The sequence below is a fragment of the Triturus cristatus genome, chromosome 5_1 (genome assembly GCF_964204655.1).
Source record: "Triturus cristatus chromosome 5_1, aTriCri1.1, whole genome shotgun sequence".
In the NCBI taxonomy this organism is placed as follows: Eukaryota; Metazoa; Chordata; class Amphibia; order Caudata; family Salamandridae; genus Triturus; species Triturus cristatus.
The window spans coordinates 868,021,924-868,049,277 of record NC_140587.1 but is presented as its reverse complement, the minus strand read 5'-3'; the positions used below and the strand labels follow the sequence as shown (position 1 = coordinate 868,049,277).

The 27,354-nt window shown below is 43.1% G+C and overlaps 1 long non-coding RNA gene across 4 annotated transcripts in view; it reads left to right on the top strand.

Moving 5' to 3' along the window:
• The first annotated feature begins 2,483 nt into the window (after positions 1–2,483).
• The window catches only part of LOC146831560 (uncharacterized), a 128,351-nt gene continuing 103,480 nt past the window's right edge, over positions 2,484–27,354 (top strand). The window contains exons 1-4 of one of the 4 annotated variants that reach the window (XR_014961588.1): positions 2,484–2,595; positions 3,128–3,187; positions 13,483–13,567; positions 17,482–17,549. This is a non-coding gene — a long non-coding RNA (uncharacterized LOC146831560). Of the gene's footprint in view, positions 2,596–3,127; positions 3,188–6,318; positions 6,957–13,482; positions 13,568–17,481; positions 17,550–27,354 lie in introns of those variants that run through there. The other 3 variants (XR_014961589.1, XR_014961590.1, XR_014961591.1) reach the window with 3 other exon arrangements.

The following is a 27,354-nucleotide window of genomic DNA, read 5'->3' as shown; positions in this document are numbered from 1 at the left end:
ATGGTAAGCAATGGCTGAGCTAAAGTACATGCTAAGTGTCGGAACTAAACATAATAGGTCTTCAGCAACAGACAACTGAAAGCTGTCTGTAGGTGAGACCTAAAACTAAAGTGTTACCCAACCATTTTATACCAAACACAGTATTTCCGAAGATTAAATATTAAGACATTTAGTAAAATAAGCATTGGCAAAGCCAATACGTCTGGTTTGCATTTCAAGACAATTTTTTTCTGTATATAATGTATTGATGAGTTAAAGAATTTAATGTGTGATAATTCAGTGGACCTCTGAGATGCAAATAGTCCCCCGTGCATTGTAGTTCAAACACTTCGTAGGACATAGATTCATACACTAAACAGCACATTGCATACGGTGAAACAGAAATATTAGATGGAAGTAACGCCCACGCTGTGTATGTTTCAAATATTTGATAACCGTAGGTCCTACAGACAGTTGCACTGTCAGGCCACACTAAAATAATTGACAAGGCTCTGATGCACAATGCAGCAGAAAGAGGATGTTTATAGTGAGGGTGTTTATAGTTTCTGCTTCTAGTGGTGCCCTTAACATTGCCTCGTCTCAGAGTTTCTAGAAGAAAATGCAATGCAGAAAGATGTCAGCACAATGAAGCTCAAATGTGGCAGCACAGAACATGGGCCCATATAACCTCTAACCGCACAGATTCATTGGGCTCTGAGTTGTAAATCTGAGGCCTCTAATTGTAAACCTTGTTCCGCTGCCAATATAGCCTTTACTACAGCCTCCACTATGGGCTCTACCTTTCCTTAGGTAACTCGCGTCCGCCATTGCTGTGGATGGCCATTGACATCCTGGCTGAAGTTTCAGCTTACTCTCCCAGAGGTGAGTCCCCTCTTCCCAGTTAGCTTTGACCATGGGCACCCCTGGTGGGGCGGTAGGGCTCTACCTTCCTCAACGGGTTGCGCCCGTACATACACAACTGCCAATGTGTTGAATCCTCCCCTACAGAGTCAATGGGTATGTAACTAGCATGTTTATTACTTGTTTTTCACCTTTTGAATCACTAAACACTGGTGCTCCTCCACGACATTGGACTTTAATATGACCACTGCAAGTCACATGGACACATCATGGCTAAAGGAGCTATGTGGTTTTTAATAGTTCCATGAGAAATTCCATGAGGTTTTAATGATAGTTTGATGGGTGTGTTTGTCCTGTCTTTTGTTCCACTCTCCAGGTTTGCTAGAAGGACGAACTACGTAGCACTACATGCTAGCCCTCTTTCTGGGTTGACTTGAATCCATTTAATAGGGATGGTAGAATTTAGAATACCCCAATGACCGTCACCCACACTTACGAGTAGATCAGGTTCCTCCCCCCATCCCCGGTCCTGAAGAAACGCTACACATCCACTTGGAGTATTTTAGGCGTAAAACATGTCGACATTTTAATCCACTCACACTCGTCATTACACACACTGAGCTGTAACAGGTTGAATTCCCCCTGCCAGCCTAGACTCTTGTAGTCTTTCTTTAACCATAGCATAGTGTACAGTCAATAAAGGTTCCCTGGAGCACTGATAGCTATTTTTATTACACGTACTGCACCCACTCTACTCCCCACTCTCTGCCCCTCCACCCCCACACATAGCACCTCCTGGCGTGCTAATCTAAAGACCTCCGGCAAAGAGCCCCCCTGCGGGGCCCGTTGGGCATTGCAGCACCGGCCCAACGGGGAGCTACCCTATGATGAAGCATGACAACTCTCGGGTGTGTGAGGGCCCTTGCTCCTTATTGGAGCACTCCCCCCTCTGATCCTTCTCCTACCTGGGTTCCCTCCATCTCCCTTTGACTTTCCGCCCTGCTTCTTCTGTCCCTCTTTCCCCTCCCTCCCATCCCCTTTAGGAACTGCATATCACTTCTTGATCCACCCATATGGATGAACACATTTCCCTGTAGACACAAAATTGCGAAAACCCTTTACTACACCAGGCCTAACACTATTAATGTTGTCCAGTCTACGTCACATCGTTTTTCAGTACAATGTTATATGGTTCATTAGTTGCCGTCTCAATTGCTATCAGCAATGTTACGTGTTTAGTATGTATTCATGTTGTATGCTTGTTTATTACAGCATTGTCCAAACCAAATGTGTTGATTGTACTAGGCTGCACATGCATTTTGCAAACACTATGACTGTCTTTTCAGTGTCACAATTACAGCTGAAAATCAAAGTGCACAGTTTGACACGGTATGTTAATCCCATTATGTCGCAGTGAAGTGGCCCTGCTTTATCCCGAGTTCAGAATTACATGCCGATCGTCTCACTACATTGTGGGCATGTCATTCTTTTGTGGTGCGTCTGGTTTGGTCTCTGTGTTTTTCGGATACAGGAGACTGCTGACACCCCTGTTGTTTAACTCTCCATAGCGTACTCCATTGTTTGTTTCATCACTACTACATTTCCCCTGATCCTTTGCGACCCGGACACTAACTGCTTCACTTCCGGGTAGACGCTTTTACGGAGTTGCCGGAGTAGATTCAAAAACATTTCGAGACGCGCCATCTCTCCCCCTTCGGTTGGTTCCCTGAATAGGAAGACACAGTTTAACTCAAGGTACTCGAGGTTGGGAGTATGGTTAAACGTCGATGGTTTGTGCGCTGTTAAGTTAGTGTGTACATACACCTTTTATGTTCTTAGACGGGCTGAGTCGATACCAGCGAACACATGTCGCATAATGTCTAGAGCTGCACGCCCACTTGTAGCTCTATTGAACTTTTTGTTTTTGGGATGTGTGGGTGGTATGTCATTATTCCGTATTATTACTGCATACTGACGAATATAACAGATCGTACCGGTTGCAGTATAACTTAACTTCATCAGCACCAGACCATGATCATTGGTCCAGCTATGTGTAATACACACTAAAGGTTTCGATTTCCCTTTTTAACATTTAACACATGCTATATGTTAGTAGGTACGTGTGGGTGATAAAGTTATCACACTTCATGATTGCCCGGAATATTGTGTATCGATTTTGCTTGTTATTACGAAATCCAATGACAGTATTACCAAACTATCATTATAGATGTCTGTTCTTGTGCAACATGAGAGAAACAGTTTGAGCCGCTCTTTTATTTCTTTCTAGTAATTTGTGCTTTGAAGCATCATTCTTCGAAAGGTAGAGGTAAATTTACATTACCTATAGGTGAGTTTACACACACTATATATACTTACCTGAATGGTGCTTGTTTTTCTTTTTCTTTTTCCTTTTTAACCACGTGTGCAACACATATCACGTGTGTGGTGTTTGATTTGGTGTGTGGAGGCAAGACGTCCACGTTTTAGAAATGATAATGAAATTGTTTATTATCCTTCTTTTTAGAGACACTGGACCGGACTGCAGCTGGTTCTGTTGTCATAAACACCTTACCACTGAGTATGGTCTGTAATTAATTTTTGTTTTACAAGCAGAGTGATAATATTGAGAGGTCCTGATGAATGCCGCGAACGAATAGTCATCTGGCAGAAACATGTCGACCACCAATAACTAGGATATTATTTCAATCCTAAAATCACCTCATTTTAACTCTAGCTGATGGGAACTATTATTAAATTGAATTTTGTTACCCTGTAGCTAGTTTTATCTACTCACATTTTGTTTGATTTACACTCTGCCCCTTACTCCCCCTGCCTAAGTTGGTATCCTCATTAAAACACCTCACGCTCCTCTCTTATATATATTTTTTCTGAGAGTTGTAGCCCACACTGTACACCTTGCGGTTGCAGTGTGCAAGAGGGGACCCAATGATGAAGCATGTCACCCTCGGGTGAGTGAGGGTTCTCGTCTTTTAAAGAAAATATTTCTTCTTTCCTTCTGTTGTCTACACACACTGAATCTATCTTTTAATACAGTAGCATTTCATCACTTTTGTGAGATACATTTATTTGGAGTTAGTGATGCCTGGTGCTTTGTTTTACTCCACTGTTAGAACCCTCTAGTGTGATATATAATCCCATTATGTCATCAGTTTTACATGCCACCCATTTGACGAGAAGCACATTTTCCCACTCCACGATGTACATTAATGCGTATGGTGCCAGTGGAAATTCCCACAGATCTTTGCCACTCAGCAAAATTTTCGAGTTGCTCTGTATCCTCATTCTGACCTAAAACAACCGTTTTCTGCTGAAATGGGATAACACGTGGGGTTTTGCCACACTCGGTTTAGCAGATATGGGAATACCCATCTGCCAAAGAGCCAGTGGAATATGTTCCCACTAATGTGGAAAACTTCCTGAGACAGATGAAGTAATGCACATGTGCATATCCCAAATGATACTGTCTATTTTAAGGTTCTTTGCCATTTAATTCAATCATTCGGACAAAGAATGCAGCATTTTATAAACAATTTGATTATACGGCTCTTGTGATACACAAATACACTATGAGAGGTGCCTGGAACACATTTGTGTTTAATCAAATTGTTCTGTCAAATGCATACTGTTAGACTTGTCAGCTGTAGGGCGGTCTACCTCTCAACTTTCTGCCTTCCTCCTCCATTTTTATACAAAATGCTAGGGTATTTTTAGGATTTGGGGTGGGGAGGAATATTCGGGTGGCAAGGATATTTTTGGGGTTTAGGGTGGGTAGGGTTTAGGGGTCAATAAGGTTATATAAATATATATAGAGAGATACATCTATCTATATATATATATATGTATTTATATTTAAAGGCTTTATACTTACCTGCAAATTACTTAAATTTGCATTGTAAAGGTATATGCGTGATAAAACTTTTGATGGTAAAGGCATGCATGGTAAAGAGTAATGCGTTCTTAAGACCGCATTGTAGAGGCAGGCATGGTAATAGCATGCGTGGTCCAGTCATGCAATCCCCTGAAAGTGGCCTCCATTGCTTGCCAAGTTGGAGGGAGCAATTTGTTGATCTGGGAAGTTATCTGAATGCAGTTCTTAGGGTCCAGATGTTTTTGTGCCTAGTGTATCAAAACCAATTCCAGCACCAATACATGAACCCAAAATCACAATGACTAAACAGAGAGATACATTTACCATTAGAAGAGTAGGAATTTGGAACTCTACCTTGAATAATAGTTTTACAAGACAAATTTTGGTGTTATTACATATCCAATCCTTTCTCAAGGACTGTGGATTTTGGTGTTCTGAGGGTGCCTACTTGGGTGTTTCAAACACCCTCCATTCGATAACACTGTCTATAGGTGCCCATAATAAACATTCTTATAGTGCTTTGTGCACACCTGCTGTAATAGTTTTTGTGGTTGTATCTATGGCCAGAAAGATGTAAGATCTTCTGTTTTTCGTGATTAATCATTGTTTGTGTATACAATATGATATTGTCTATGCCAAAGCTCTGGCTGAACAATCAGCTATTGGGGGTACTAGCTTGTCCTACACCATCCTGAGCTCTAAATCTACATCAATCCTTGAGTGGGCCTTGATTATCCAGTTTAAGGTCCAATAGCACTGTGACCTGAAGACACCAGTGGGAAAAGTCTTCAAATGCCGCAGATGGATCCTAGTAATGCAGGTCCCTGCAGCCCCGGCGGTGCAGGACGCCCCCTAACCCTTCAGGGAGGCCCTCTTCAGCCCAATTCCAATGAATATCGGACAGATATGGGAAACTCAGAGACCCTGCTTCATATTTCGCATGTGGGCCCCATCATTTTGTATTACGCCGCTGCCTGAGACTCCTGAAGCAAGGTCCTCAAACTAACTCTCTTGTCTCATTACTTATTATTTGACTTCTGTAGGACTGTTTTAAGTCCACTCTATTTGAGACTAAAACCTCTTGCACATTGTCACAGTCATACACGGGGTTTGCCCTTTTGTTCATTGGCTTCTGGAAGGGCCAATGGGAGCTGCATGGGTGGGGGGAGGGACAAACCCTTAATATGAGTGTCTCTGAATTTGTCTGTCCCCTGGGAAGTGGTGTAACCGGTTTTTCTGCAGCTAGCAGTGCAGTTACGATTTTCTGCAGCTGTTTCCCTTCCACTCCCTGCCCCCCACCCTTGAGTAACTCCTGGTGGCGCCCTTGGGTGGGCCAGGGTGAGTATGCACTGCCCTGTCACCCTGATCCATTAGTTTATGTAAACCATGAGGAGACCTACAAGCCCGCCTGTTTATTTTTATTGCTGAAAGTATTGATGCGGTATGTAAATGCAGTTGTGGAATGTATTTGATGTTGGCAGATACATTACATTGAATATTATGTATTCAGGCCTCATTGTGGGTGTGGGGTCATTCATTCATCACAGGCCACGTTTCTTAGACGTGTTTTTTGTGTTTTATTCTTGCAGTAAAAGAAAGGGTAAACTGAGACGTAATGCTCCCCAGCGAGTCGCGCTGTTTACAGAGTGGTGGACAATGACAGCATTGTCTGCTTCCATGGGAATGCCGCCAGAGGCTCTTCTTCTGTGGTCTCAATGAACTCCATGCGCGAGAAGGGCAACAGTTTATTAACGAGGACCCGTTGCGTCACTAGATCTGTGTGGCCCGAAGACTCTCGATGTGACTGAAAAACACCAGAGAAAAGACTGCGCCTGGTGTTGTATTTCAACCTAGGAATCACTGAATGTAGTGCTACATTGTGAAACTAGGCACAGGTATTTAACCTAGTTATTGTGTTCGGATGACAAGCCTAGCGCTCACCTCGCAAATTCTACATTTGGTATATTCCTTGCATATGGGGACGTGGGGGAGGCATGTGCATGTCTCCCGCAGCAAGGAATAGAGCAGTACTCTAAGTCGGCCAGGGGTGATCCCTGACAAAGCTAAAATAAACACTGAATACTCTACAGGGCTTAGAACGTCTCTTCTTTGTCTGCTGCGGTTGAAAAAACAAGCATTGGCAAAACCATTAGTTCTCGCCTATGCTAGATCTATTGACTTTGTCAACGTATTTTTTGCCACGTGGTGCAGGTACCCAAACATTAAAGGCTGGAAAAAAAGAGGCGCCTGTATTCACACTTTATTTCTGTTTATTCACATTTGAATTTCTGCTGAGGCTTCGTTTCTTACTCTCTGTGCATTGTGCAATCCAACATTTACTTACTGTTTGTTTACAAAGATATGAACCAATATGTGGAGATGAGTCACAACTGACTCACGGGGAGGTTTCACGTGAAAGAAAGTAAATTCATATTTAATCGGTACTCCCCCTGCCACAGCGTGACTCTAAAATTTGTTAAGTCTGTGATTTTTGGCTTTTACTATTGTTTTTCTCATGAGCCCGCATTAAACATGCAGCTTGGTACATGCACAGGGCTGTAGCCACATTGGGGTGGGGGAGAGGGACTTAGCTTTGAGTACTAGGGGACCCCATAGTAATCTTTGGTCCCCGAAACGTCCGAGAATGCTGCCACATTTTAGAGGGGTGGAACCTCAGACGGTGAATGAGCAATAACAATGCTTTAAGTGTTATTTTTATCTTGTTACATTTGCTCATTGTTCCAAGACAGGTTTAGAGTCACGCTACATCTTGTGACAAATTGCTGCTTATTCTTGTGTGGAGGTGTTGTATACTTTCCTTCCTTTGACTGCAAAGTGAGAAGATTTTGTAAAGTGTACTATGTGACAGTCTCTTTGTGGTGCAGACAGGGCCACTGGAATTAGGCGACAGGGGAGGCCATAAATTATGTGGCAATATTGACTAACTAATGTGGCAAGAAGACATAAATGATGAGGTTTGATGCACCACATTTTTAATAGTATCACTTCATTATTTTGTCATTTGTAGGTCTCGCCTAGGCAGCGCTTGTGCTGTCTCTTCGAGACATGTTATATTCAAGTATGGACTTGAAGCTCTGCCCATTTTCCACCTATCTTTTCAATTGGCTCCTGTTACTGTCCTTTCTAAATGGTTGCTTTTGATTTGTGAATAGGTTTAGTAGTCTCTCCTTTGTACCGCCTTTTCTACTTTTGTTAGCTCCCATGAGGACTGGCCCTTTTACTTGTGTTGTTACTCGGTATGTATTTTCTTAAATTATTTTCTTCTATTGCACACACAACATGCTTTCCTGAAACTGCATCTGCATTTCCACTCTCTGCTGACTGTCTGCTCTTTATTGCCATCCTGCCTTAGGGCCCCATGCTTTAGGTTTTCAGGACTGCACCCACTTTAATATTTTTGTTAGTAATGGCGGGCGCGTGATATTTACAAAATGTGCGGCTCACCCAATTTGCACCTTTTCATCTACATTATTGTTTTATTTTTAGTTTTGGCAGCGCGGCACACTTTAACCATACTGGCTACACACCTTCTTCTCTTTTTTTTGGCAGCGTGGCACGCTTTACCTATTGTGGCGGTGTGCCTTTTTTTTCATCGGAGTACTGCCCAATGGCGGCAACACGCTTTTATTTGCGAAAAATGCGCGCCTCGCCCCACTCCAGTGCTTCATCTTTTTATTACCAATGGTAGTCGTGCTTGATGTTTACAAAATGCACGGCTCGCGTGACTAAGATATGCGTTGTGCATGGTCTAACGGCCTGGAGTTCTCAGTGGCAGATCGCCTGATACTTTTCCAGGCACCTGTTTGCTGTCCCAGGGACTCCTCACCATTTTCGACCTCTCTGGATATGTGTGGCCAGAATAAAGCGGGCTCCTGGCAGGAGGGGATTGGCAGGAGTTTCTTAAGGCTGTTTTCTAGAAACCATTCACAGGACAAGGAAGAGAGCGACAGCGCTGCGAAATCAGACACCGCCAGCCTGGGAGGCAATTGACAAGTAAGGCTGCTTTTTATTAGTAAATGTGCTGAATGATCTGTTTGTCCCTACACTTGCTTTCGATTAACAAAGGTCTACACCTTTGTTAATCGAAAGCAAGTGTAGGGACAAACAGATCATTCAGCACATTTACTAATAAAAAGCAGCTTTTCACTCCGGAAGCGATTGAACCACTTTTTATGCTTCTATTTTGCTATTATTAGTTCTTTAGCACTCCACAGCAGTGCGTGCCTTTCAGAGCACGTGTGAGCTCCTTGGTTTCATTCCCCCACACCCCCGCCATCTCCCTCCTTTGCCCTCCCTATGGATACACTGGAGTGACGCTTCTGCAAGCTGTTTTAGACATCTTGAATTCTTTCATTGTAAAGGAATATGGAAGTTAAGGCTGTCACTCCACAACCTAGTTCAGTAGATTTGTTTACTGTTTTAGAACGCTGCATAATTGAAACTTTGGTTCGAGTCCTGCTGCTGACAAAAGTGTGTGCATTCATACTTTCAAATAAAATGCTTTTAAATTGACAAAAATGTGATGCATAACACTTTTCAAGACAATGCATCCTGGGAGAAGCGGAGGAGCACTCTCTTCTGCCCCACGGGGTCTCCTTTTTGCCCACTGGGACTCGGATGAGTATCCCCATTAGAGTAGCCCAGATGAAAAAGGAAAGCCTGATCTCCCTTCTTGATTGCATGTCTACCATGTCCCATATTTCTGTGCCAAGGCCCAGGCATATAAATCAACTTCTCCCCCATGAGAGGGCCATAGAAATGTTATTTTCTTTTTTACAGAATGAGCTTGAATGCGTAGCGCCCAGCATGCACAACGCAGATAATCGCTTTCTGGCATCACGCCCAAAGCAGACGAGAGACATGGCGCTGGTTCTCCTCTGCTCCAGACTCTGATTCAACGTGGGACATCCAAAACACGTCATCGTGTGCCCAAGCATAATTTTATTATAATCGACTATATGATACCCAGGGCTGGACTGGCCATAGCGGGCACCGGGCGTTTCCCCAGTGGGCCGGTAGGGTGGGTGGCCGGTTTTGGGCCCCTAGGGGCCGTTTGTGGTACCGGGGGTTGGCAATATCGGCCCCCTGTAACAAAATTGGCCAAAACCGGCCATCGCAAACTGCTCGGCTGAGCCCCCCCCCTCACTCCGGGGGGGGGGGGGGCGGCCGTGCAGTTTGCCAGGGCTGGTTTCGGTTCCCAGTCCGGCCCTGATGATACCATGGGCCTCCTGTGTGTTAGGGCTGCTGCTCGTAACCTGCCTGCACCTCTGACTCAGTTGGAGCTCCGCTGAGCAGAGCAGTTGCAGCCCTAGGAGCTCCATGTCAGGTAAAATTGTGTCCGCCTCGCAGCACACGACCAACAGCATTTAAATTATAGCTAATATGATTACATTCAAAAGGGCCTTAAAACACGCTTTGCACAGATAGGAGCTATTGCTGAAGGTCCCAGTCCCCTCTCTTCATGTGAAAGTGTTTTATATTCTGTCCAGTAGACTAGTGCAACAAGCATTTGCAATTCAAAAGGTCTTGCATTAGTGAAACTTTGAGCTATTGGCGTTGCAAATGCTAATGTTTGTTATTTTTATTTTGCTTCATGGAATATCTTTTATTACTTATGCTAATGCTGGGATGTTTTTCATTTTCATTTCATTAGTACCAGTTATACATCTAAAAATACAGCTATAAGTAACTGAAAGGTGACTAGTGAATCTTTACAAAGGACCTTCCACTGCACTTCAGCAAGTGTTGCAGAATTTTTAGTATCTTTTGATCTGTTTGAGCTAGAAACAAAATTTGCTTTTTTGGTTATAATCTGTGGATTACACTGCAGGTGATGAATTACATGAGTTAAATTCACAACTATGCCTAAAACGCCACTGCAGCAGAATCATATAATTCTGTGGCCACAAAATTGCATAATTCCAGTGGAAATGCACACATAGAGAGCACAAAGAAACACTGTAAGATGGCAATTTGTTTCTAATTCATTAAAAAAAAATGAAATATCTGTAAATGAACTGCACACATATTTCAACATTTACCAGCAGTTATGAGAGCACATGTGCAGCACAATTTGTTTTATAATTCTAAGGTGTGTTGGAAACAAAGATTTTAATAGGATCAAAGCAAATCTTGGTGATGCACATGTGAAAAATATTGTATTGTATTTCACATTTGTATTGTGCTTGCTAATTCAATGTGTGGCACAGAAGTACTCACCTTCATGGGCAGCAAGCTACACCATATAGGGGGGTGCGTGTCTTGGTTTTGTGATCCAATATGGAAATTGTTTCCATGTCGTACATGATGACCACTGAGGTGGTCTTATCATGTTATGAGACGCAGCACATAGCAGAGTTGTGGGGTCGTAGAGTGCATACTATTTCAGTTCGGACAACATAACATCAAAACTGTGCAGGACTGAGTCCATGCACACCATCAGGACCTTAGTTCTGGCAAGCTCCAGTGCACCATCCGGACCTCTAGTCTTACCAGGTGCCGGATGGTATGTGCAACCTCAGAACATGACAACTCTGACTCCCCCAAGGAAATTGTGGAAACAGATCTGACCCTTTCATTAGTAACTTATGCATGCCCAAAGGAAGACACAAGAAATACTCAAATTGGGATTTCAAGCATTTATAGAAGCCAGAGGATTCTTGTGTAAAATACGAGCGCTGCAATGATTAATATAAAGAAACAAAACAGAGTAATGAGCATCAGGAGAATGGTAAAGAAGATAAACAGTTCAACCATGATGCTGTTACATTGATTATATGTTTGCATATTATTGTATCTATATTCCTACCTAGCGCTTCCTATCCTAATTGGGATAGGGGGTGTGAATCTGCCAGAATACCTTAGAGTGGCCTAACTCCCTATTTACCTGTGGTTATGTTTAATCTGGGAGCCATTCTTAGTGTAGGGCAGGCCGTCGGCCTTCTCAGGAATGTAACAGGATTCAGCTGGGCTGGAATTCCTGCATGGGGTGACTCGACAGTACCAGCAAAATGCTCCTCTGTCTAAACAAAGGTTCGATGTGTCTTACATAATAAGCTTCACCCATGTTTCCATGCCAGAGCTCTGGTCTGGCTGTCATTATTGATTCTACCCTTGCAGAGCTGTCACTAAATGGACAACAGCAAACAATAACATTTTGTGCAGTCTTCTTAGCCCTTGTACAGAATGTTCAAGGGCCTGATAATATAACTACGAAGTGTAAATGCAAGCAAATCTATTTCTGAGAATTTTATCCCATGCGGGTGCACACGCAAATGTTTGTCAAGAGTCATCGTTTAAGGAAGATGTCAACTTCAAACCTGAACATGTAAAATGGTGGTGTACAGTACCCAGAGCCGATGTAACCACACAATAGTGGATGATGAGGTGTGAGAGAAACAGACGCTCAGTTTAAACAGCTGGCGGGTCTCATTATGGTATTTCTTCTAATTATAGTTTGCTTAGCTGGTTACTGCACTGGGTTGTCCAAGCCAACATTTTTGAGATTTACTAACATTTCATGAAATGCAACTCAGCAAGGCAACTTGCTGCACTGCATTGCGTGAAAGGAAGACAACAGAAATGTGTCTTTTTTTACAAAGATATGGTTAATTTCTGCTGTCTCCTGTGTGCTGCCTAACGCCAACACAGGCACTGTCACACCATGGTGCAAGGGTGTCAGTGTTACAGGCAGAATTGTTTTTGTGCAAGAAGGTACAATCTCCTGCACAAAAACAATCCTTAGCGGCATAATCCTGCATCCTCAGAATGCAGTACACGTAGAATGAGGAAGTAAGAAGGAGAAATAAACATATTTTTCCTCATTACACCTCACTGAGAAGGGCAAAGCATTTTGACACAATACCATGTCTACTAGCTTTTGTAAATCTGAGAATTTTCTCAAATCAGTGGGTGGATGCTTGAGAACACCAATGCTCCACCCATGAAACGCTTTCCTAATGCAAGGTAACGCAAGGCAGTGATATGTGCTGCCTTGTGTTACTTTGTATTTACTAAACTATACAAAGCCATGAAAGGTGGCTTTGCATGACTTATTAAATACCAAAAATTATTTTGCTGCAGGGCGCAACAAAAGTGATGCAACCTGGCGCAAAATGTTAGTAAAATAAATCAGTCCTCTATTGTATTGTTCGCTGCCACAGCAGGAATTGTTGTAGGGAGGGAGAAGTGGAGAGATCTGCTGGAATGTGCATTATTACTATCATCTCATACTTGAAAGCCATTGTGAGATGTAAAGAAGTGGCTATAGTGTATAGATATGTAGGACCTGCAGTCATGGACCAGATTAAGGTCCTACTATTCGCCTGCAGTATGTGACATATGTGTTCAGTTATTTTATACCTGTCCATATAGTGATGGCTTTTTTACTGGCTGCACAGTACTGGCGATGGACAACCCTCCTTAGTTGATTGTAAGAGGTGTAAGTTACAGTTGGCTGCAGAACGCTGAGTGTTGTGCTATCAGTATTCGTGTGGACCAGAAATCTTATGCATGAACTTACATAACTATATATTACCCTGTGAAGCACAGGTTAGGTCTCCTTAACTTACCTGCTTATCGAAAGTAGTTTGCTACTTGGGGTGTGTCCAATCTGTGGATTTTAAGGTGAAGATTAAGCTTGAGGGTGCGACTGTCTTTCCAGGTTCTGTTGCCAGGATGTGTGGTGGTGTAGTTGTGTTGGAAATATCAATGTTTTCATCTGTCCTCTGCAGTACGTAGGCTCCTGGATGCTTTGAATGCTGGCCAGAGCTCGATGGATTGCACTGAGGAAGCAGTGACTCCTACAGATTTCTTATGGTAAGGTGGTATGCTAAGAAATATAAGCACGTAGGGTGACCAACTGGCATAGGTGCAAATTCAGGACGGTAAGTGTAAAAATTCAGGACAAAGGGTCAAAATTCAGGACAAAAATTCAGGACAGAAGGTCAAAATTCAGGACAAAACTTTGGGACAAAAGGTACGTTTTACAGACACATCAGAGGAAGTTGCACGATAGTATAAAAGTAACTATATAGACAACCAAAGTCAAGTGCAAGTCAAAATAAGTTTATATTAGGTAGAGACAATCATGCACTTCACAGTTTTTTGGTATGCGCGCAGCTTTGAGCAACTGTGCAGGTCTTTTTGTGGTATTTCATATGATAATAATATATTTATATGGTTACTGCACTGGGTTGTCCAGTCTGATATTTTGCTTACAACTCATGGTCCTGAGCAGGCATGTTTAGTGAGAGAAGTGGTCAGGAAGATCCGCTCGGATAGACTATGTTACTAGCATCTCATATCTGTGTGCCATTGTGAGATGTTAAGCAACTATAGGGAATGCATTATGGGTGTTTCAGCAAGTGGAACTTAAAATATGGAATCTGACTTTGCCTATAGGGGCTTCGCAGAGAGTTGCACTAGCTGACGGAAGTCACAAAGGTGCTTTTCCCTGCAGCTTTCTTAAAGAAGGCACTGTCTTTACACTATTACATAGTTTATTTTTGATGACTTGCCTACTGCTACAATCACAATATACATCTCAAGCACAGCTCATGGCACTATGAGGCTCTCCCTAAAACCTTACACCTGAAAGAAAGCATGCAAACATTTACAATTACTAGTGTAACATTCAAGTAGCAGTTGGGTGTCACTCAAAATGTCATCTGCATGATGTATAGATCCCACACATAAGCACACAGCAAATATAGAATAGTTACACATAGGCAAGGGGGTAGCCAGAAAATGTAAATACATCCCACTTTGAACTAAAGCTCTTATGACACCAAGAAAGCAAAGTAAGTCATCACAGCCCTCCCTAGAAGAGCTCTCTTTTCCAAGGTTCTAGTCATTCAACCTTCCATCAATTCCCTCATATCCACCATTTCAAATTTACACTCTGTCATTTATTAATTCTTTCATCCATCATTCAGTCTTTCACCGTTCATTCTGTCCTTCCATCTGTATGCCCACCCATATCCAAACCTGTTCAACCATTTGCAAACCTATCCATAATCTATCCTTCCATCCATCATTTCACTCATCCATCCCTCCATTCACCCTTTCACTCATCCATCCATCATCCATCCTCTCTTTCACCCAATCCAACCTTTCACTATTCCATTCACTCTTCCACCCATCCATCCATTCACTCTTCCACCCATCCATCCATTCACTCATCCATCCAACCATTTACCCTTTCACCCAAGCCATCCTTTCACTCATCCATCCACCCATCCATCCAATCACTTACCCTTTCTCCCATCCTTTCACTTACTCATCCATCCACCCAGTCACTCATCCGTCCACCCATTCAACTTTTCACTCATCCATCCATCCTTTCTTCCAGCTCTCCACCCTTCCTTTCACTCATGTATGCATTATTTGCCTCATGCATCTTTACATTCTTCTTTTCACTCATCTAAGCACCCATTCGCCCATCCATTCTGTCAATCATTCATCCATGCTTTCACTCATCCATCCATCCTGCCTTTCTCTCTCCATTCCCCTTTCACTTAGCCACCCATCCTTCCATCCACCCTTCACCCATCCACCCACTCACCCATTTACTCATCCACACATGAACCCATCCATTGACCCTATCACTCATCCATCCTTCTTTCTCTCATCCATCCACCCTTTCCCTCATCTTTCCATCATTTTGTCCATCTACCCTCCATTCTACTCACTCATCCATCCACACTTCCACCCATCCATCCATTCACTCATCCATCCAACTACTTTCCCTTTCACTCATCCAGCCATCCTTTCACTTATTCATCTATCCACCCAGTCACTCATCCGTCTACACATTCAACCTTTCTCTCATCCATCTATCTATCCTTTCTTCCAGCTCTCCACCCTCCCTTTCACTCATGTATGCATTCTTTCACTCATCCATCTTTACTTTCTTCTTTTCACTCATCCATGCACCCATCGGCCCATCCATTCTGCCAATCATTCATCCATGCTTTCACTCATCCATCCATCCATCCTCCCTTTCTCCATCCATTTCCCTTTCACTTAGCCACCCATTCTTCTATCCACCCTTCACCCATCCACTGACTCATCAATTTAATCATCCACTCATGAATCCACCCATTGAACCTATCACTCATCCATCCTTTCACTCATCCATCCATCCTTTCTCTCATCCATCCACCCTTTCACTCATCTATCCATCCTTTTGTCCATCTACCCTCCCTGTCACTCACTCGTCCATCCTTATATCCACCATTTCACTCATCCATCCATCCATGCATTCACCCTTTCACTTATCAGTTCATCAAACCATCTATCATCTCTCATCCATCCACTGATTCACTCGCCCATCATCCAGCCTTTCACTCATCCATCCATCCTTTTACTGATCCATCCACCTTTTTACCCATCCATCTATCCTTCCACCCATACATCTATCCTTCCACCCATACATCTATCTTTCCACCCATACATCCATCTATTAACCCACATCCATCCTTCCACTCGCATCCATCCATCCTTTCTCTTATTATGCATCCATTCACCCTTTTACTCATCCATTCACCCTTTCACTAATCCATCCAGCCATTTACCAATTCCTTCACTTATTCACTAACCCACCTTTTCATATTAATTATGAGCTGAGCCTTTGTCTACTGAGTTACAGACAGAAAAGGCCCATAAAGAACTTCACCCTCGCTGTAGTTCCAAAAGCAAGGGGTGGGGGAGGGTTCACTATGCCCCTGCACATAGGCAATCTGAAAACTTAGGATTCATGAGTAATGCATGATGCACAGTGCCAAGACGTGAAGTGACTGTGACATGGTGTTACTTCCGTGGCTTTAAATGGGATGAAAAAATAGGAGTCTCTACAAGGGGCATGTCTGTTGTAATTAAGGGCGTGGCTTAAAACACCTAAGCTAAACGTATGTGCTGAACATAATGTGCCGCCCTACTGTTATTTTGCTATTTCTATCATTGCATCCAGTAACTTTAGACCTACAACAATCTATAACTATTGACTTTGTCAATGGATGTTAGTTGCATGAAATAAAGACCTACAACAAACTATGACTATTGGCTTTGTCAATGGATGTTAGTTGCATATAATAATTAAAAAATCAGCAACTATAGCTTTGTTGTATATAATATCAAAAATGTTTCAGCTCTGAAATGATGAGACTGTGTAAGAACTATAACCTCTTATTTTTAATTTATTTCGCCAGCTTCTTTTCATGAACTGGCACATAGCAACATGGGTGTTTTTGTACATTTGTTTTGTACATTTCTTCCATCTAACCCTAACAGAATGCCCTGCCCTAGACCTCGGCAGGAAGAGGCCACCACATGGTGTAACAGCTCAAACTGGCCCATTGTCATTCTGTATGTGACAATCAGCCAGCATGCAGAATGACAATGGGCGGGGTGGGGCTGCTCATGTGCTCCGAGGATGAGTATGAGGTGGCCCCATCAGGGAGCTGAGGCCTCTAGCAGGGGAATAGCTCTGCTCCCTTCAAGGCCCAAAATTACAGACAAAAGGTGTCTGTAAAAGGGATCCTCATGGACCACAGACTTGAGGTCCAAATTACGGATGGTCCGTGAAATTTACGGATGGTTGGTCACCCTAGCAGCACGGTGTCCTGATTTGTTTGTATTGCTTGAATATAGCTTGTAGTTATAGTGGTCTTTTTCCTTGGAGGCTCTGTGAATAATGCAGAGCGCCTTGAACATTGCCCTTCATACTATAGGTAGCCAGTGGAGTGACTGCAAGACTGGACTGAAGGCACAAAATAGAAATCTCGGAGCAGCATTTTGGGTAAGTTGTACTGTGTGGCATAGTCAAGCTTGGGATTATGAGTCTGAGTATGGCTTGCAGTTTCTGTTGGTATCCAAAGGTTGGGAGGATGCAACATAGTGTTTTCCTTATGTACAAGGCACTTTGTTTTACGTTGTTAACATGTGGTATCAAATGTATTTCTGAATCCATGGTTGACACTCAGTTTCTGACCTCTCTTGATATTGTTGTAGGTGCTTCATGTATCTTAGGCCATATGGAGGTAGGCTTGTATTTTTGTCATTGTCCACAGCTCGTAAACTCTGTCTTTGCGGCATTTAGCTTTAGATCATTATTCATCTTCACGTGTTTATAGCCTGAAGGCAGTTACACAGTTTTGAATTGTAGAGTTCTTCAATACCATTCATATTTAGAAATGATTTGCATGTCATCTACATAATTGTGGCAGGTGAGGTTGCATGATTTAATCAGGTTTGGTAAGGAGGTTAAGTAGATGTTGTATAGTAGAGTGGAGGGGCTATGATAGACTCCTGCGAAATGACACAATGTGTGTGAGGAGCCAATATGAAAGGTCACTAGTTTGCTGTCCCAGTTGAGAGGCCAAGAAATCAATGGCTATTAGCTAAACTCCCTTCTTAGCTTTTCACACATGGTATGTCAAACAATAAATTGCTGTGTGAAGAGACTGCACAACTGTACAGTACATTGAGTCATGTTGTTTTTAAGCCAGCAACTTTCATGAAATTTTCTATTCCTAATACATAAATGTTTGCAGTAACCCAAAACTGCCAGTCATTTAAAAGCAATGTCCAATCTGCAAACTTCAGATTCAAAAATGGCATGGTGCTTTGGTTAGCCTATTGTTCTGGGTCAGAGTTATCACAAGTCAGGTAGGACTTATATTTGACTGACATTGCTCCAGCCTCCTCTGGCCTGTTGTGAAATATAGCCTGGTGAGATAATGTATCTACTCTACAGATCGTTATTAAGCTTGCAGCAGCCCAATAGTTTGTTAGTTTAATTTGCCTGCTGCACGGGGTGCAAATGCCCTAATCAGCTGCAGTGAGAATCTGAAATGACCCAATATAGCCTGCCATGTCACACAGAGTTGGTATAACAAACTATCTTGGTTGAATATCTAGATAACCCTGCCAGGTTCAGCACACTGAGGATTCATCTTTTTCATACAAATATTGTGGCCAACATAATCAGGTCATCTGAGACTGAAAGCATTTGTATTGTAATTGACATTTCTAGACTTCTCCTCAGAACATGAACTAACATTTTCAGATTTTTGTAAATTGTAATTTAAGATTTGTGTAGTATGAATTGGCTTTTTACAATGTATTCACTCCTTTGAAATTCTGCTTTATCTTTATCTAATTTTTGGTGATAGCAAATACATTGCTGTCATGAAGTCTTATGTAATTAATGTCATAAATGCATATTTGGTGAACATTTGGGGTAGGGTTTTTATTGGGAGAAGAGTGAGGCACAGGGTGGTTTTATGGGTGCATGGAAGTTTATGGATCATCAGATTCTGGACTTTTCCTTCACATAAATATGAGGAAAATCTGAGATTTAACCAAAATTTGATATTTGCAGGGCATTCTGGGTAACTACACCACCCCAGATTTACCTTGGTACCTTGTTTTCAGAAATGTCTGGGCCTAGAAGGTTTCCCTGGGTGCCTACTGAGCCCTGGTCTAAAAACTACAGCTACCAGTATCGCCAGGATTGGTCAATTTGCAAGGCAAAATCTTGATCTTTCCTTGTTTCTTAGGTGCCTCAGGAAGCCTATCCTTTCACAGACTATAGCTCAGTCACTCAAGTGGGGTACTTCTGTTATATCAGGAGAAGTATAGGAATGCTGTGTGGTATGACACTTGTGTATCCGCGCAGATTCCATTAGCGCAATCTGCTTTCACTTTTGTTTTGCGTGTGCATATAGCAAAACACAATAATCATACTTCAGGCTCGTGCCAAGCCCTTTCCTCACATGCTGACTTTGATTTTGGAAAAGAAAATGTTTCTGGTGTTTTTGCCAGGAACATTTATTTGTCAGTACTTTGGATGACCCCTTTGAACTCAACTGGACTATGAAAATAGTGTGGTAGACATCAACAAGTCGTAATCTGCCCTAAAGCAGTTACATCCCACCAAATCCATGCAGCATGATGTCCTATCGATCAAGAATTGACAACAAGCTGCAGGAATGTGATGGCCTTATTGCACTACCTTCTTTGGTCCTGATCATAGGGGCCATTTCCATTTCCAGGAGGCCCACAGTATGGTAGGCTTCTGGCACTGTTGAACAGTGAAAAACACAGTGGTCAAAGAAAGGTGGCAAGTGCTGCTAATGGCCATGATCAGCGAAGAGAAAGTTTCAGTTGCCATATATTATCTATGGGGAAGAGGGCTACAGAAAAAATAAAAAAGATTGAGAAATGCAAAACATAAAACAGAAGCGAGAGAGAAGAGGTTCTAGAAAGTGAGAGAAAATTAAGAGAAAGAAAGGAGAGTGAATAGAAAAAGCAATAGAGACAGGAATGGAAAGATTTATGCAGCAGTAAAGTGAAAGGGATACTGAGGAAAAGGTTGAAAAAGGCAGCAGGTAGAGATTGGGAGATTGGGAGTGAATAGATAAAGTAGAGAAGAAAGATTAGAGCTATGTATATGTAGAGAAATAGTGATTGGAGAGTATAAGTGTAATGTGTAGCTTATCATGTTGTGGCCAATACACCTGGTCCAATGTGATTTTAAAGCACAATTTTGCATTTTATTTACTTAAAGAGATTTTACTGTAAGATCCTAAAATCACTTTGCATAGTGGTCTTTAAAATCCTAATAAGGTCTAACCATTGTTGCTTGATCCATATTGCTTTTTTCAAATTGCTTAACAAGGCACCCCCTTGTTAATTGTAACTATAAGCTCTTGGTGAGAAGTGCTAATACCCTCTCTTTTAATACATATCAGCCATGTCTAAATTTGCCGGTATGGTCACTGAAATGTACAACCTACTTCCCGAACAGTTAAAGTTCTAATAATGAGGTGATTTGTCTCTTTCTAGTGTACATTTAAATATGGCAGTTGCCTGTTTCATACCAGGAAACTTGAGTTTTGTCTCCACCTGTATTAATGCCGAACAATCCATCTGCAAGCCATTTCTACTACACATGGCAGGCTTCCATGCTTTTTACATTCACCACTGAGAAAAGTGCATGCTCGTCCAAGCAATGTAAGCCACATATAAGGTGCCACGTTGAGGGCCCTATCCAAGGAGTCTACTGCGTGTGAAAGAGTAGAGAATAGCCATAATTCTGAGAGTGGAGTTCTCTGTAACATCCAATTGGGGGATACCATGAAAATAGCATCAAACAGAGATGTTATCACAGTGCAGGATCCTAGATACAAACTGTGAAACCACCACTCAAAGCATTAGATGCAATGCTACTGCTAGTGTACTCAGCCAGAGCACAGACCTCAAATGGGTCCATCCTGGGTCCACACAATCACCTATACTTCACCATACCTACCTGTCTTGCTGGTTGATGTCTAACGAAGGTCTCCTTTTGTACAACACCTTTTAGCACCGCCCGCCTGTAATTACGAGGGGTGTATGCCAATGTCGGAGCCTGCTTTAAGTCCATTCAGTTGTGATTGCTGCTTTTGATGGCATGTAATTGAACTAAGCAAAAACCAAAGGAAATGATGGACGGAGTGTTGAACATTGCAAGCACTCACCCCCAGTCAACTGATCTGGGTTTAATCCATCACCGTTCTTTAGCCCACTCTGCCACCCCAGTTCAGACATGGCCATATGCAAATCAGTCTGACTCTGTGCTTCATGGGAACAGTCCAGCCCGAACTGCCAAGCCATGTCTTCCCTGGACCGGAAACAAGCTTCCTGGGACCGGTTTCTGGCATTTCAGCCCGGCTTGCTTGAATCCAGTGGCAAAGTGAGCAAGGGACTCACGTCTGAGCATACCATGCCAACTTATGGCGAACAAAGCAAAAACCAAAGCAAATTATGGACGGAGTGTTGAACATTGCAAGCACTCACCCCCAGTTAACTGATCTGGGTTTAATCCATCACTGTAATTGAGCTATCCATCTCATGTCACAACCTTACAGTGAAATTCACAGTGGAACCTTGCCAACTTCCCTGTAAAATGAAATTTCAATTCCATATAGTTTTCAACATTGTTGTGTCCCTAAAATGTTTAAAACACACTGTTCGCCACCTATTTACCAAAATGTTCTTGTTGAATAAACTCCAAGCTCTCTGTAACATTATTTTAAATCAGTGGTAATTTAAATAAATCTTCACTTACAAAGTTGGTTGAAATTAGGAAACTCCACACTTTATGAAGCTTGTGCAGTTTCCTAAACTTACCTGAGGTAAGGTTTATCCTTTCGGGCCTTCCAGGTGTGATGATTTCCTGATGCAGAATGTCCTAGGTAGAGCATCCTCCAGCAAAAAAAGTTTGAGTTTGGAGGCTGGACATCCACCACCTGAGGTAAGCAGTGTGGGAGGGAGAGCTCTCAGCGGAGGACAGTCTTTAAAAAAAAGTACAAAAAAAGGAACTTGATAAGCTTTACGTTGGACAAAGCTTAAACAGTTTAGAAAATCCACAAAGTTGCGAGTCAACCTACTTTACAACTTTACGTTCTTCTACTTTAAATCCCATCCATTGATAGAATTTAAAGGTGGATTGTGAAAAGTTGATTGAGTGTGCTTTAATATGTACCTTAAAAAATCCACATGCCCTTTCACATAGAATCATATAGTGTGCACCTGAATATCGAAACAAGCATATCGATGGCACATAATATCGAGGGCAGCATATCAAATTGAAAATATTGACAGGTAAATATGTACAGTTCTTCTATACCTTACTCCATATCTCTGTACCTATGTAATAAATATATCTTCAAGTTATGCAGACGTGGAGTTGGGAATAGTAAATCTTCACTTCTCTATATGCACTTACCTTTCACTATTCTGTCCTTGATATTCTTTTACCACTATCTTCTGGGGGTCATTATTTAGTAGTACAACCAGTATTTGAGAGAGAATGCACCTATAGAGCAAAGCTTTAATGATTGGTTACAGCTAAGGGGCATGACCCCCCAAAAATATACTTTTGGCTATGAGCCTGTACATGCAGATTTGCACACACCTGCAGAGAGTGCCACAAAGATACGCGCAGGGCTTGGATCAGGGAACTCAGATTGCATTCCAGACGTGGTTACACTGGGTCGTTAAATTTGCAGACCATCTTGCACTGGACATGCACCTGTGGCTGGATGTAACTACGTGTGTTTTTACCCTTCAGCTGCCCAGCACCAGTCCCTCACACAACCCTGTGTTTGACTGCAGCAGTAAATCACACTATTAATTACACAATGTTTACAGGTATGGTATACATGCAGTCTGTGTTCAGAGCCAGGGTGAAGGGCATGTGTCTAGACACACAAGGCTGTAAGGTCTTCAGGTGTAACACCCCACAGCTGAGACGAACAGTGTGAAATGCCTGAGCACACCTTCCTGCATGCATTTCATGGCACACACACAGGTTACTGTGTTTTGTGCTCTTCGGGTACACCTTTCTCATCATGTGGATCTGTTTGCTTATTATTGGACACCTCTGCAGAACTGACATCCTCTGACTCCAGGTCTGCAAAGACAGGATTGCGCCTTGCTCTAGTCTAGGTGCCCCCTGGTCCTTGGTACCCAGGTAACCCAGGTACACTGACTATCCCAGGTTTACTCAGTGGGCAGCAGTGGGAGGCCACAGTATATGTATTTGACACCCTCCTTCATCCTTGCAAGCATGCAGCCAGAAAGGGTTGCTAAAACTCTCATAAACCCCCCCGCACCACAAGCCACCACAGATAGCGCTTTCACCAGTTGCAATAATCACTCATAAGGACCTGTATTCTACGGATATGCATCCCTCGGGTATGCAAGCAACGTTGGATCATATCCCTTTACTTGATCTTAACTCTCTAGAATCCATCTTGCCCTGGGTTAAATCGGGATCACCTAGGGATCCAGCCCCCCCCGCCCCCCACATGTTCTGAAATTTGCGACGGGTACAATTCTCCCAGTGATCCAAGAATTGTTCAACCCCTCCATCTCCTCTGGGGTGGTTCCTCTACCATGGAATTGTGCCATGGTAAAAGCATTACTAAAAAAAAACAATTTGTGTCCCAGGGACCCTGGGGAATAATCGGCCTATTTGCCTCCTCCCAGTAATTAGCAAAATCCTGGAGCGATATATTAACTCAGCGTTATCTGAGATTCTAGAATCAAATAACTTGATTCACTCTTTACAGATGGTTTTCCGGTCCCTACAAGGGACAAAGGCAGCACTCCTAGCGTTAGATGAAGAGTCCTGAAGGATCCTGGATCAGGGGGGGCGTGGCGGCTACCATTCTCCTGGATCTCAGCGCCGCATTTGACACTGTCAACCATGACATCTTGATCCTCAGACTCAGGAGACTGGGAGTGTCAGGGGTTGTTATTATTTAGCTACAATCCTTCTAAGAAGACAGATCCTTTCAGGTCTTCGAAGGAGAAGCTCTGTCTGAACATATGGCCCTCAGCTGCAGTGTGCCTCAGGGATCCTCCCTGAGCCCCACGGTATTTAAAATATACATGAGGCCGCTGGATGAGATAGTCCAAACATTTGGTATAAAAATTGTTACATACGCCGATGATACACAACTGGTCATGGCCTTAAACCGCCCAGAAAACTCATCTGCAAGCTTAGGCCCTTGCTTAGAGGAGGTTGCCAAATGGATGGAGCTCTCATGTTTCAAATTGAACGGAGACAAAATGAAGCTCATGCTCCTAGGCAACTCCCCAACTTCTAACATAGGGTTACTGTGGCCAAACTGTTTTGGCCCTTTTCCACTACCAAAGAATCAGATTAAAAGTTTTGGCATGTGGCTGGATTGCTCCCTGACCTTTGGATACCAAACAGCTAAACTGTCTGCAACGTGCTACAGCATAATGAGGATGCTCCGGAAAGTTCTTCCTCTCCTCCCGCTCCTGGGAAGAAGGATAATGGTCCAGGCTTTGATTCTCTCACGTATGGATTACAGAAATGCGCTTTATCTAGGAGCTCCTAAAACCACGACAACCAGACTACAGACCATTCAGAATTGTGCAGCCCGTTTGCTTCTAGATCTCCCTTATCGGCAATCGACCAAACCTGCTTGAAAACTCTACACTGGCTGCCAATATTGGAGAGAATCAAATTCAAAGCACTCTGTATTACCCATAAGTCTTTTGGGGGAAAGGGGCCGGTGATCGATCAATCTATGATCACCCCTTACCACCCTAACAGACGCCTCCGCTCGGCGAATATGTTGCTCGCCACAGTGCCAAAAATAAAGAGAGCAAGAAGCAGCTGCAGCTCTTTTTCGTATAATGCGGCTAGGCTGTGGAATGCTCTTCCCCCTACATACGTCAGGAATATAACCATCTGTCTGTTTGGAAATTAGTTAAAACTTGGCTTTTCAAAGTGACTGCTCAGTAAAGGTGTTGTCTTGGTCCGCGTTTACAAACAGCGCTGGGATGCCTCAGGGTAGCTATGCGCTCTATAAATGTTTCTTTCCTTCAAGGGGCTATGAATACACATTTGTGAGTCAAGTGCTGCTATCCATACTCAAGCAATTTCTGTATTCCAAACTCGCTGGGAATATGTGCCTGGGGGCCGCCAGAGTACCCACCGGTGCCCGCAAGACGTGTGTGAATATACATATGTGCATACACATGTATGTATGCTGTATATGTGTATATGAGAATCTGCGATACGAATGAGATTGTGTAAAGGCGACACTGCCCAGTGAGAGCTGTCCTGACACAGATTTCAATAGGAAAGAGAGTGAGTGAGGTTTCTTGGAGCGCAAAAGATGTTTTCACAACAGCCTTGTGCCTTTGTGATTTCTGCAAATATAGAAAAGAAGATTAAATGTTTGTTTTGCTATATTTATAAAATGAAAAAGGGTATATCGATGTGTGTGTGTATACATTTATTTTTAGTATAATAATGCATGCTTTATAGAGGAGTACTCTGCATTTTATATATATGAGTCAGCGTGTATACATTCGGCATTTGTTTTCATTCCTATTGCTTAAGGGTGGAGACCAGGAATGGAGCCAGGGCTCCACTTGGAAATTCAATGAGGCCTTCAGTAGGGAGGAGCTGCAAACTACTTGATCCTTATGAGCACTGCTAGTTTGGCAAAGGGGAAGTGTGCAGAGTGGCACTACAGTTTCTGTTGCTCAGTTGAGGAAGTTTCTAGGCGGGGCCTTTCCTTTGTGTGTCTGATTAGTGCCATAAGAAGGTTGAATGACAGCCAGATTCAAGATCTCACACTTCATTGTGCCTATGTGTGGGTGCTCCAGATTAGACACAGACCCAGTGCTACCTGCCCTGTGAAGCATTACTTTAAACAGACTCTGTTCTCCTTTATCCCACCCTGATCACCAGAGGAAAAGGAGAGGCACAGATCCAGCATAGAATTTAAAGTACAACATTCATATTTTGTATTTTGCTTACATCAGTTGTTATGGAACATTAGAACCATATTTATTTTAATTCTATTTACGCACAGGTAATGGTGGTGTGTGTGCACAGTAAAGTTCTCATGGCCTACAATGATATTGCAACACATGCCAATAATGTTATTTCTTTCTACAGGTTTGCATGCTGCCTCAAAAAGCCTCCACAATATTCCTAAAAATATTGCACAAAAACTACCTTTATTTTTATTTATTTTATTTATAAAGTTTTATATAGCGCGAACATGACCCACAAGGGTATCAGAGTGCTTTACAATACACTATTTTTAAACATTAGGGTGCCGATTCCGATCCTGTAAAACCCGGGTACGAATGGTCGTACGGAGCGTATTCTCCGTACGACTCGAACCCGGGAAATGCACCTTACAAACCAGCAAGTACGATTCGTACAGAAATACCATTTCCGTACGAATCGTAAAAAAACTACGTGCGACGAAAAAATACCCACAATTCCGATCCGGGACATCACGTCCGTGACGTCCGGATGGAGTCAGGCAGCGTTCTACGGACCAGCAAGTACGATTCGTGCCTACGTCACTCCGCACGGATCATTTTTTACGGCGGCTAAAAACTCCCGGGAAATTGAGGACGACGCGAAGAAGGAGCTGCGGGACGCGACGGACAGCCATGGACCCCATCCTACGTGTCATCCTGGCCCGCCTAGCCTACGACCTGGTGCACCGAAACCGCCGCGCACGCCGCAGAAGGTCAGCACAACACCCAGGGGCAAAGGGTGGCGAGGGGCAGGAAACATAACCTCCACCTAATTTGTAAAATACCATATACTGTCCATACATTACCTCCAGGGTCTGGTCACTTCGGGGGGCGTGTCCACCAATCCCCGCGTACGCGTACCCGTCACCACTACAATGGTGGTACGGGCCGTAACCATGCCCTCAGAGCGTGGGTACGGCTCGTACCACCATTGTAGTGGTGATGTAGGTGTACGCGCCGTACCCACGCCCTCAGAGACATGTGAGGGGTGGGTGCAGAGGTCTCCCAGCAGTGGACAGACAAATGAGGGGTTGGTGCCTTTCACTCCCAGCAGTGGACAGAGACATGTGAGGGGTGGGTGCAGACGACTACCAGCAGTGGACAGAGATATGGGGGTGGGTGCAGAGGACTCCCAGCAGTGCCCAGAGATATGAGGGGTGGGTGCATATCACTACCAGCAGTGCCCAGACATATGAGGGGTGGGTGCCTATCACTCCCAGCAGTGGACAGAC